The sequence below is a fragment of the Camelus bactrianus genome, unplaced genomic scaffold (assembly GCF_048773025.1).
Source record: "Camelus bactrianus isolate YW-2024 breed Bactrian camel unplaced genomic scaffold, ASM4877302v1 HiC_scaffold_30, whole genome shotgun sequence".
NCBI classification, from domain to species: domain Eukaryota; kingdom Metazoa; phylum Chordata; class Mammalia; order Artiodactyla; family Camelidae; genus Camelus; species Camelus bactrianus.
This window is the reverse complement of record NW_027413945.1, coordinates 855,718-868,575: the sequence shown is the minus strand read 5'-3', so window position 1 is coordinate 868,575 and position 12,858 is coordinate 855,718.

The following is a 12,858-nucleotide window of genomic DNA, read 5'->3' as shown; positions in this document are numbered from 1 at the left end:
TTGCATCTCCACTCCATACATATATATGGGGAGGAACTAGCTCCAACTCGGTTTTACAGTGAAAACTGCAGGAACTTCAAACCGGCACTAGGAAACAGACTGAGAAACCAGAGTAAAAGTTTCAACTGAAACCCGTTCCCTTTGTGCTAGATGAGCGAAAGTCTCTCCACAAGCTCAGTTCTGAGAGATAAGTGTGTGTGAAAGCCGTACTTCACCTAGCTTTTTGGGAACACAAAGTTTCTTTTCAGTTGCAAACTCCACTCCATACATATATATGGGTGGTATTAGCTCCAACTCGGTTTTACAGTGAAAACTGCAGGAACTTCAAACCGGCACTAGGAAACAGACTGAGAAACCATAGTAAAAGTTTCTCCTGCAACCCGTTCCCTTTGTGCTAGATGAACGAACGACTCTCTACAAGCTCAGTTCTGAGAGATAAGTGTGTGTGAAAGCCGTCCTTCAACTACCTTGTTGGGAACACAAAGATTCTTTTCATTTGCATACTTCACTCCATACATATATATGGGTAGGGACTAGCTCCAACTCGGTTTTACAGTGAAAACTGCAGGAACTTCAAACCGGCACTAGGAAACAGACTGAGAAACCAGAGTAAAAGTTTCTCCTGCAACCCGTTCCCTTTGTGCTAGATGAACGGACGTCTCTCCCCATGCTCAGTTCTGAGAGATAAGTGTGTGTGAAAGCCGTCCTTCACCTAGCTTGTTGGGAACACAAAGTTTCTTTTAAGTTGCATACTCCACTCCATATATATATATGGGGAGGTACTAGCTCCAACTCGGTTTTACAGTGAAAACTGCAGGAACTTCAAACCGGCACTAGGAAACAGACTGAGAAACCAGAATAAAAGTTTCTCCTGCAACTCGTTCCCTTTGTGCTAGATGACCGAACGTCTCTCCACATGCTCAGTTCTGAAAGATAAGTGTGTGTGAAAGCCGTCCTTCACCTAGCTTGTTGGGAACACAAAGTTTCTTTTCAGTTGCAAACTCCACTCCATACATATATATGGGGAGGTACTAGCTCCAACTCGGTTTTACAGTGAAAACTGCAAGAACTTCAAACCGGCACTAGGAAACAGACTGAGAAACCAGAGAAAAATTTTCTCCTGCAACCCGTTCCCTTTATGCTAGATGAACGAACGTCTCTCCACATGCTCAGTTCTGAGAGATAAGTGTGTGTGAAACCCGTCCTTCACTTAGCTTGTTGGGAACACAAAGATTCTTTTCAGTTGCAAACTCCACTCCATATATATATATGGGTAGGGAATAGCTCCAACCCGTTTTTACAGTGAAAACTGCAGGAATTTCAAACCGGCACTAGGAAACAGACTGAGAAACCAGAGTAAAAGTTTCTCCTGCAAACCGTTCCCTTTGTGCTAGATGAACGAACTTCTCTCCACATGCTCAGTTCTGAGAGATAAGTGTGTGTTCGAAAGCCGTACTTCACCTAGCTTGTTGGGAACACAAAGTATCTTTTCAGTTGCAAACTCCACTCCATACATATATATGGGGAGGTACTAGCTCCAACTCTGTTTTACAGTGAAAACTGCAGGACCTTCAAACCGGCAATAGGAAACAGACTGAGAAACAAGAGTAAAAGTTTCTTCTGCTACCCGTTCCCTTTGTGCTAGATGAACGAACGTCTCTCCACATGCTCAGTTCTGAGAGATAAATGTGTGTGAAAGCCGTCCTTCACCTAGCTTGTTGGGAACACAAAGTTTCTTTTCAGTTGCAAACTCCACTCCATATATATATATGGGGAGGTATTAGCTCCAAATCGGTTTTAGAGTGAAAACTGCAGGAACTTCAAACCGGCACTAGGAAACAGACTGAGAAGCCAGAGTAAATGTTTCCCCTGCAACCCGTTCCCTTTGTGCTAGATGAACGAAAGTCTCTCCAAATGCTCAGTTCTGAGAGCTAAGTGTGTTTGAAAGCCGTCCTTCACCTAGCTTGTTGGGAACACAAAGTTTCTTTTCAGTTGCATACTCCACTCCATATATATATATGGGGAAGTACTAGCTCCAACTCGGTTTTACAGTGAAAACTGCAGGAACTTCAAACCGGCACTAGGAAACAGACTGAGAAACCAGAATAAAAGTTTCTCATCCAACCCGTTAAGTTTGTGCTAGATGACCGAACGTCTCTCCACATGCTCAGTTTGAGAGATAAGTGTGTGTGAAAGCCGTCCTTCACCTAGCTTGTTGGGAACACAAAGTTTCTTTTCAGTTGCAAACTCCACTCCATACTTATATATGGGGAGGTACTAGCTCCAACTCGGTTTTACAGTGAAAACTGCAGGAACTTCAAACCGGCACTAGGAAACAGACTGAGAAACCAGAGTAAATGTTTCCCCTGCAACCCGTTCCATTTGTGCTAGATGACCGAACGTCTCTCCACATGCTCAGTTTGAGAGATAAGTGTGTGTGAAAGCCGTCCTTCACCTAGCTTGTTGGGAACACAAAGTTTCTTTTCAGTTGCAAACTCCACTCCATACATATATATGGGGAGGTACTAGCTCCAACTCGGTTTTACAGTGAAAACTGCAGGAACTTCAAACCGGCACTAGGAAACAGACTGAGAAACCAGAGTAAATGTTTCCCCTGCAACCCGTTCCATTTGTGCTAGATGAACGAAAGTCTCTCCAAATGCTCAGTTCTGAGAGATAAGTGTGTGTGAAAGCCGTCCTTCACCTAGCTTGTTGGGAACACAAAGTTTCTTTTCAGTTGCAAACTCCATTCCATACATTTATATGGGGAGGTACTAGCTCCAACTCGGTTTTACAGTGAAAACTGCAGGAACTTCAAACCGGCACTAGGAAACAGACTGAGAAACCAGAATAAAAGTTTCTCCTGCAACCCGTTCCCTTTGTGCTAGATGACCGAACGTCTCTCCACATGCTCATTTCTGAGAGATAAGTGTGTGTGAAAGCCGTCCTTCACCTAGCTTGTTGGGAACACAAAGTTTCTTTTCAGTTGCAAACTCCACTCCATACATATATATGGGGAGGTACTAGCTCCAACTCGGTTTTACAGTGAAAATTGCAGGAATTTCAAACCGGCACTAGGAAACAGACTGAGAAACCAGAGTAAAAGTTTCTCCTGCAAACCGTTCCCTTTTTGCTAGATGAACGAACGTCTCTCCACATGCTCAGTTCTGAGAGATAAGTGTGTGTTCGAAAGCCGTACTTCACCTAGCTTGTTGGGAACACAAATTGTCTTTTCAGTTGCAAACTCCACTCCATACATATATATGGGGAGGTACTAGCTCCAACTCTGTTTTACAGTGAAAACTGCAGGAACTTCAAACCGGCACTAGGAAACAGACTGAGAAACCAGAGTAAAAGTTTCTCCTGCAACCCGTTCCTTTTGTTCTAGATGAACGAACGTCTCTCCACATGCTCAGTTCAGAGAGATAAGTGTGTGTTAAAGCCGTCCTTCACCTAGCTTGTTGGGAACACAAAGATTCTTTTCAGTTGCAAACTCCACTCCATACATATATATGGGAAGGTACTAGTTCCAACTCGGTTTTACAGTGAAAACTGCAGGAACTTCAAACCGGCACTAGGAAACAGACTGAGAAACCAGAGTAAAATTTTCTCCTGCAACCCGTTCCCTTTGTGCTAGATGAACGAACGTCTCACCACATGCTCAGTTCTGAGAGATAAGTGTGTGTGAAACCCGTCCTTCACTTAGCTTGTTGGGAACACAAAGATTCTTTTCAGTTGCAAACCCCACTCCATATATATATATGGGTAGGGAATAGCTCCAACTCGGTTTTACAGTGAAAACTGCAGGAATTTCAAACCGGCACTAGGAAACAGACTGAGAAAACAGAGTAAAAGTTTCTCCTGCAACCCGTTCCCTTTGTGCTAGATGAACGAACGTCTCTCCACATGCTCAGTTCTGAGAGATAAGTGTGTGTGAAAGCCGTCCTTCACCTAGCTTGTTGGGAACACAAAGTTTCTTTTCAGTTGCAAACTCCACTCCTTACATATATATGGGGAGGTACTAGCTCCAACTCGGTTTTACAGTGAAAACTGCAGGAACTTCAAACCGGCACTAGGAAACAGACTGAGAAACCAGAGAAAAGTTTCTCCTGCAACCCGTTCCCTTTGTGTTAGATGAACGAACGTCTCTCCACATGCTCAGTTCTGAGAGATAAGTGTGTGTGAAAGCCGTCCTTCACCTAGCTTGTTGGGAACACAAAGTTTCTTTTCAGTTGCAAACTCCACTCCATACATATATATGGGGAGGTACTAGCTCCAACTCGGTTTTACAGTGAAAACTGCAGGAACTTCAAACCGGCACTAGGAAACAGACTGAGAAACCAGAGTAAAAGTTTCTCCTGCAACTTGTTCCCTTTGTGCTAGATGAACGAACGTCTCTCCACATGCTCATTTCTGAGAGATAAGTGTGTGTGAAAGCCGTCCTTCACTTAGCTTGTTGGGAATACAAAGTTTCTTTTCAGTTGCAAACTCCACTCCATATGTATATATGGGTAGGGACTAGCTCCAACTCGGTTTTACAGTGAAAACTGCAGGAACTTCAAACCGGCACTAGGAAACAGACTGAGAAACCAGAGTAAAAGTTTCTCCTGCAACCCGTTCCCTTTGTGCTAGATGAACGAACGTCTCTCCACCTGCTCAGTTCTGAGAGATAATTGTGTGTGAAAACCGTTCTTCACCTAGCTTGTTGGGAAGACAAAGATTCTTTTCAGTTGCAAACTCCACTCCATACATATATATGGGGAGGTACTAGCTCCAAATCGGTTTTACAGTGAAAACTGCAGGAACTTCAAACCGGCACTAGGAAACAGACTGATAAACCAGAGTAAATGTTTCCCCTGCAAACCGTTCCCTTTGTGCTAGATGAACGAAAGTCTCTCCAAATGCTCAGTTCTGAGAGATAAGTGTGTGTGAAAGCCGTCCTTCACCTAGCTTGTTGGGAACACAAAGTTTCTTTTAAGTTGCATACTCCACTCCATATATATATATGGGGAGGTACTAGCTCCAACTCGGTTTTACAGTGAAATCTGCAGGAACTTCAAACCGGCACTAGGAAACAGACTGAGAAACCAGAATAAAAGTTTCTCCTCCAACCCGTTCAGTTTGTGCTAGATGACCGAACGTCTCTCCACATGCTCAGTTTGAGAGATAAGTGTGTGTGAAAGCCGTCCTTCACCTAGCTTGTTGGGAACACAAAGTTTCTTTTCAGTTGCAAACTCCACTCCATACATATATATGGGGAGGTACTAGCTCCAACTCGGTTTTACAGTGAAAACTGCAGGAACTTCAAACCGGCACTAGGAAACAGACTGAGAAAACAGAGTAAATGTTTCACCTGCAACCCGTTCCATTTGTGCTAGATGAACGAAAGTCTCTCCAAATGCTCAGTTCTGAGAGCTAAGTGTGTGTGAAAGCCGTCCTTCACCTAGCTTGTTGGAAACACAAAGTTTCTTTTCAGTTGCATACTCCACTCCATATATATATATGGGGAGGTACTAGCTCCAACTCGGTTTTACAGTGAAAACTGCAGGAACTTCAAACCGGCACTAGGAAACAGACTGAGAAACCAGAATAAAAGTTTCTCCTGCAACCCGTTCCCTTTGTGCTAGATGACCGAACGTCTCTCCACATGCTCAGTTCTGAGAGATACGTGTGTGTGAAAGCCGTCCTTCACCTAGCTTGTTGGGAACACAAAGTTTCTTTTCAGTTGCAATCTCCACTCCATACATATATATGGGGAGGTACTAGCTCCAACTCGGTTTTACAGTGAAAACTGCAGGAACTACAAACCGGCACTAGGAAACAGACTGAGAAACCAGAGTAAAAGTTTCTCCTGCAACCCGTTCCCTTTGTGCTAGATGAACGAACGTCTCTACACATGCTCAGTTCTGAGAGATAAGTGTGTGTGAAACCCGTCCTTCAACTAGTTTGTTGGGAACACAAAGATTCTTTTCAGTTGCAAACTCCACCCATATATATATATATGGGTAGGGAATAGCTCCAACTCGGTTTTACAGTGAAAACTGCAGGAATTTCAAACCGGCACTAGGAAACAGACTGAGAAACCAGAGTAAAAGTTTCTCCTGCAAACCGTTCCCTTTGTGCTAGATGAACGAACTTCTCTCCACATGCTCAGTACTGAGAGATAAGTGTGTGTTCGAAAGCCGTACTTCACCTAGCTTGTTGGGAACACAAAGTGTCTTTTCAGTTGCAAACTCCACTCCATACTTATATATGGGGAGGTACTAGCTCCAACTCGGTTTTACAGTGAAAACTGCAGGAACTTCAAACCGGCACTAGGAAACAGACTGAGAAACCAGAGTAAAAGTTTCTCCTGCAACCAGTTCCTTTTGTGCTAGATGAACGAACGTCTCTCCACATGCTCAGTTCAGAGAGATAAGTGTGTGTGAAAGCCGTCATTCACCTAGCTTGTTGGGAACACAAAGTGTCTTTTCAGTTGCAAACTCCACTCCTTACATATATATGGGGAGGTACTAGCTCCAACTCGGTTTTACAGTGAAAACTGCAGGAACTTCAAACCGGCACTAGGAAACAGACTGAGAAACCAGAGTAAAAGTTTCTCCTGCAACCCGTTCCCTTTGTGCTAGATGAACGAACGTCTCTCCACATGCTCAGTTCTGAGAGATAAGTGTGTGTGAAAGCCGTCCTTCACCTAGCTTGTTGGGAACACAAAGTTTCTTTTCAGTTGCAAACTCCACTCCATACATATATATGGGGAGGTACTAGCTCCAACTCGGTTTTACAGTGAAAACTGCAGGAACTTCAAACCGGCACTAGGAAACAGACTGAGAAACCAGAGTAAAAGTTTCTCCTGCAACTTGTTCCCTTTGTGCTAGATGAACGAACGTCTCTCCACATGCTCATTTCTGAGAGATAAGTGTGTGTGAAAGCCGTCCTTCACTTAGCTTGTTGGGAATACAAAGTTTCTTTTCAGTTGCAAACTCCACTCCATATGTATATATGGGTAGGGACTAGCTCCAACTCGGTTTTACAGTGAAAACTGCAGGAACTTCAAACCGGCACTAGGAAACAGACTGAGAAACCAGAGTAAAAGTTTCTCCTGCAACCCGTTCCCTTTGTGCTAGATGAACGAACGTCTCTCCACCTGCTCAGTTCTGAGAGATAATTGTGTGTGAAAACCGTTCTTCACCTAGCTTGTTGGGAAGACAAAGATTCTTTTCAGTTGCAAACTCCACTCCATACATATATATGGGGAGGTACTAGCTCCAAATCGGTTTTACAGTGAAAACTGCAGGAACTTCAAACCGGCACTAGGAAACAGACTGATAAACCAGAGTAAATGTTTCCCCTGCAAACCGTTCCCTTTGTGCTAGATGAACGAAAGTCTCTCCAAATGCTCAGTTCTGAGAGATAAGTGTGTGTGAAAGCCGTCCTTCACCTAGCTTGTTGGGAACACAAAGTTTCTTTTAAGTTGCATACTCCACTCCATATATATATATGGGGAGGTACTAGCTCCAACTCGGTTTTACAGTGAAATCTGCAGGAACTTCAAACCGGCACTAGGAAACAGACTGAGAAACCAGAATAAAAGTTTCTCCTCCAACTCGTTCAGTTTGTGCTAGATGACCGAACGTCTCTCCACATGCTCAGTTTGAGAGATAAGTGTGTGTGAAAGCCGTCCTTCACCTAGCTTGTTGGGAACACAAAGTTTCTTTTCAGTTGCAAACTCCACTCCATACATATATATGGGGAGGTACTAGCTCCAACTCGGTTTTACAGTGAAAACTGCAGGAACTTCAAACCGGCACTAGGAAACAGACTGAGAAAACAGAGTAAATGTTTCCCCTGCAACCCGTTCCATTTGTGCTAGATGAACGAAAGTCTCTCCAAATGCTCAGTTCTGAGAGCTAAGTGTGTGTGAAAGCCGTCCTTCACCTAGCTTGTTGGAAACACAAAGTTTCTTTTCAGTTGCATACTCCACTCCATATATATATATGGGGAGGTACTAGCTCCAACTCGGTTTTACAGTGAAAACTGCAGGAACTTCAAACCGGCACTAGGAAACAGACTGAGAAACCAGAATAAAAGTTTCTCCTGCAACCCGTTCCCTTTGTGCTAGATGACCGAACGTCTCTCCACATGCTCAGTTCTGAGAGATACGTGTGTGTGAAAGCCGTCCTTCACCTAGCTTGTTGGGAACACAAAGTTTCTTTTCAGTTGCAATCTCCACTCCATACATATATATGGGGAGGTACTAGCTCCAACTCGGTTTTACAGTGAAAACTGCAGGAACTACAAACCGGCACTAGGAAACAGACTGAGAAACCAGAGTAAAAGTTTCTCCTGCAACCCGTTCCCTTTGTGCTAGATGAACGAACGTCTCTACACATGCTCAGTTCTGAGAGATAAGTGTGTGTGAAACCCGTCCTTCAACTAGTTTGTTGGGAACACAAAGATTCTTTTCAGTTGCAAACTCCACCCATATATATATATATGGGTAGGGAATAGCTCCAACTCGGTTTTACAGTGAAAACTGCAGGAATTTCAAACCGGCACTAGGAAACAGACTGAGAAACCAGAGTAAAAGTTTCTCCTGCAAACCGTTCCCTTTGTGCTAGATGAACGAACTTCTCTCCACATGCTCAGTACTGAGAGATAAGTGTGTGTTCGAAAGCCGTACTTCACCTAGCTTGTTGGGAACACAAAGTGTCTTTTCAGTTGCAAACTCCACTCCATACTTATATATGGGGAGGTACTAGCTCCAACTCGGTTTTACAGTGAAAACTGCAGGAACTTCAAACCGGCACTAGGAAACAGACTGAGAAACCAGAGTAAAAGTTTCTCCTGCAACCAGTTCCTTTTGTGCTAGATGAACGAACGTCTCTCCACATGCTCAGTTCAGAGAGATAAGTGTGTGTGAAAGCCGTCATTCACCTAGCTTGTTGGGAACACAAAGTGTCTTTTCAGTTGCAAACTCCACTCCTTACATATATATGGGGAGGTACTAGCTCCAACTCGGTTTTACAGTGAAAACTGCAGGAACTTCAAACCGGCACTAGGAAACAGACTGAGAAACCAGAGTAAAAGTTTCTCCTGCAACCCGTTCCCTTTGTGCTAGATGAACGAACGTCTCTCCACATGCTCAGTTCTGAGAGATAAGTGTGTGTGAAAGCCGTCCTTGACCTAGCTTGTTGGGAACACAAAGTTTCTTTTCAGTTGCAAACTCCACCCCATACATATATATGGGGAGGTACTAGCTCCAACTCGGTTTTACAGTGAAAACTGCAGGAACTTCAAACCGGCACTTGGAAACAGACTGAGAAACCAGAGTAAATGTTTCTCCTGCAACCCGTTCCCTTTGTGCCAGATGAACGAACGTCTCTCCACATGCTCAGTTCTGAGAGATAAGTGTGTGTGAAAGCCGTCCTTCACCTAGCTTGTTGGGAACACAAAGTTTCTTTTCAGTTGCAAACTCCACTCCATACATATATATGGGGAGGTACTAGCTCCAACTCTGTTTTACAGTGAAAACTGCAGGAAATTCAAACCGGCACTAGGAAACAGACTGAGGAACCAGAGAAAAATTTTCTCCTGCAACCCGTTCCCTTTGTGCTAGATGAACGAACGTCTCTCCACATGCTCAGTTCTGAGAGATAAGTGTGTGTGAAGCCGTCCTTCACCTAGCTTGTTGGGAACACAAAGTTTCTTTTCAGTTGCAAACTCCACTCCATACATATATATGGGGATGTACTAGCTCCAACTCGGTTTTACAGTGAAAACTGCAGGAACTTCAAACCGGCACTAGGAAACAGACTGAGAAACCAGAGTAAAAGTTTCTCCTGCAACCAGTTCCATTTGTGCTAGATGAACGAACGTCTCTCCACATGCTCAGTTCTGAGAGATAAGTGTGTGTGAAAGCCGTCCTTCACCTAGCTTGTTGGGAACACAAAGTGTCTTTTCAGTTGCAAACTCCACTCCTTACATATATATGGGGAGGTACTAGCTCCAACTCGGTTTTACAGTGAAAACTGCAGGAACTTCAAACCGGCACTAGGAAACAGACTGAGAAACCAGAGTAAAAGTTTCTCCTGCAACCCGTTCCCTTTGTGCTAGATGAACGAACGTCTCTCCACATGCTCAGTTCTGAGAGATAAGTGTGTGTGAAAGCCGTCCTTGACCTAGCTTGTTGGGAACACAAAGTTTCTTTTCAGTTGCAAACTCCACTCCATACATATATATGGGGAGGTACTAGCTCCAACTCGGTTTTACAGTGAAAACTGCAGGAACTTCAAACCGGCACTTGGAAACAGACTGAGAAACCAGAGTAAATGTTTCTCCTGCAACCCGTTCCCTTTGTGCCAGATGAACGAACGTCTCTCCACATGCTCAGTTCTGAGAGATAAGTGTGTGTGAAAGCCGTCCTTCACCTAGCTTGTTGGGAACACAAAGTTTCTTTTCAGTTGCAAACTCCACTCCATACATATATATGGGGAGGTACTAGCTCCAACTCTGTTTTACAGTGAAAACTACAGGAAATTCAAACCGGCACTAGGAAACAGACTGAGGAACCAGAGAAAAAGTTTCTCCTGCAACCCGTTCCCTTTGTGCTAGATGAACGAACATCTCTCCACATGCTCAGTTCTGAGAGATAAGTGTGTGTGAAACCCGTACTTCACCTAGATTGTTGGGAACACATAGTTTCTTTTCAGTTGCAAACTCCACTCCATACATATATATGGGGAGGTACTAGCTCCAACTCGGTTTTACAGTGAAAACTGCAGGAACTTCAAACCGGCACTAGGAAACAGACTGAGGAACCAGAGAAAAAGTTCCTCCTGCAACCCGTTCCCTTTGTGCTAGATGACCGAACGTCTCTCCACATGCTCAGTTCTGAGAGATAAGTGTGTGTGAAGCCGTACTTCACCTAGCTTGTTGGGAACACAAAGTTTCTTTTCAGTTGCAAACTCCACTCCATACATATATATGGGGATGTACTAGCTCCAACTCGGTTTTACACTGAAAACTGCAGGAACTTCAAACCGGCACTAGGAAACAGACTGAGAAACCAGAGTAAATGTTTCCCCTGCAACCCGTTCCTTTGTGCTAAATGAATGAACGTCTCTCCACATGCTCAATTCTGAGAGATAAGTGTGTGTGAAAGCCTTCCTTCACCTAGCTTGTTGGGAACACAAAGTGTCTGTTCAGTTGCAAACTCCACTCCTTACATATATATGGGGAGGTACTAGCTCCAACTCGGTTTTACAGTGAAAACTGCAGGAACTTCAAACCGGCACTAGGAAACAGACTGAGAAACCAGAGTAAAAGTTTCTCCTGCAACCAGTTCCCTTTGTGCTAGATGAACGAACATCTCTCCACATGCTCAGTTCTGAGAGATAAGTGTGTGTGAAAGCCGTACTTCACCTAGCTTGTTGGGAACACAAAGTGTCTGTTCAGTTGCAAACTCCACTCCTTACATATATATGGGGAGGTACTAGCTCCAACTCGGTTTTACAGTGAAAACTGCAGGAACTTCAAACCGGCACTAGGAAACAGACTGAGAAACCAGAGTAAAAGTTTCTCCTGCAACCCGTTCCCTTTGTGCTAGATGAACGAACGTCTCTCCACATGCTCAGTTCTGAGAAATAAGTGTGTGTGAAAGCCGTTCTTCACCTAGCTTGTTGGGAACACAAAGTTTCTTTTCAGTTGCAAACTCCACTCCATACATATATATGGGGAGGTACTAGCTCCAAGTCGGTTTTACAGTGAAAACTGCAGGAACTTCAAACCGGCACTAGGAAACAGACTGAGAAACCAGAGTAAAAGTTTCTCCTGCAACTCGTTCCCTTTGTGCTAGATGAACGAACGTCTCTCCACATGCTCATTTCTGAGAGATAAGTGTGTGTGAAAGCCGTCCTTCAACTAGCTTGTTGGGAATACAATGTTTCTTTTCAGTTGCAAACTCCACTCCATATATATATATGGGTAGGGATTAGCTCCAACTCGGTTTTACAGTGAAAACTGCAGGAACTTCAAACCGGCACTAGGAAACAGACTGAGAAACCAGAGTAAAAGTTTCTCCTGCAACCCGTTCCCTTTGTGCTAGATGAACGAACGTCTCTCCACATGCTCAGTTCTGAGAGATAAGTGTGTGTGAAAGCGGTTTTTCACCTAGCTTGTTGGGAAGACAAAGTTTCTTTTCAGTTGCAAACTCCACTCCATACATATATATGGGGAGGTACTAGCTCCAAATCGGTTTTACAGTGAAAACTGCAGGAACTTCAAACCGGCACTAGGAAACAGACTGAGAAACCAGAGTAAATGTTTCCCCTGCAAACCGTTCCCTTTGTGCTAGATGAACGAAAGTCTCTCCAAATGCTCAGTTCTGAGAGCTAAGTGTGTGTGAAAGCCGTACTTCACCTAGCTTGTTGGGAACACAAAGTTTCTTTTCAGTTGCATACTCCACTCCATATATATATATGGGGAGGTACTAGCTCCAACTCGGTTTTACAGTGAAAACTGCAGGAACTTCAAACCGGAACTAGGAAACAGACTGAGAAACCAGAATAAAAGTTTCTCCTGCAACCCGTTCCCTTTGTGCTAGATGAACGAACGTCTCTCCACATGCTCAGTTCTGAGAGATACGTGTGTGTGAAAGCCGTCCTTCACCTAGCTTGTTGGGAACACAAAGTTTCTTTTCAGTTGCAAACTCCACTCCATACATATATATGGGGAGGTACTAGCTCCAACTCGGTTTTACAGTGAAAACTGCAGGAACTTCAAACCGGCACTAGGAAACAGACTGAGAAACCAGAGTAAAAGTTTCTCCTGCAACCCGTTCCCTTTGTGCTAGATGAACGA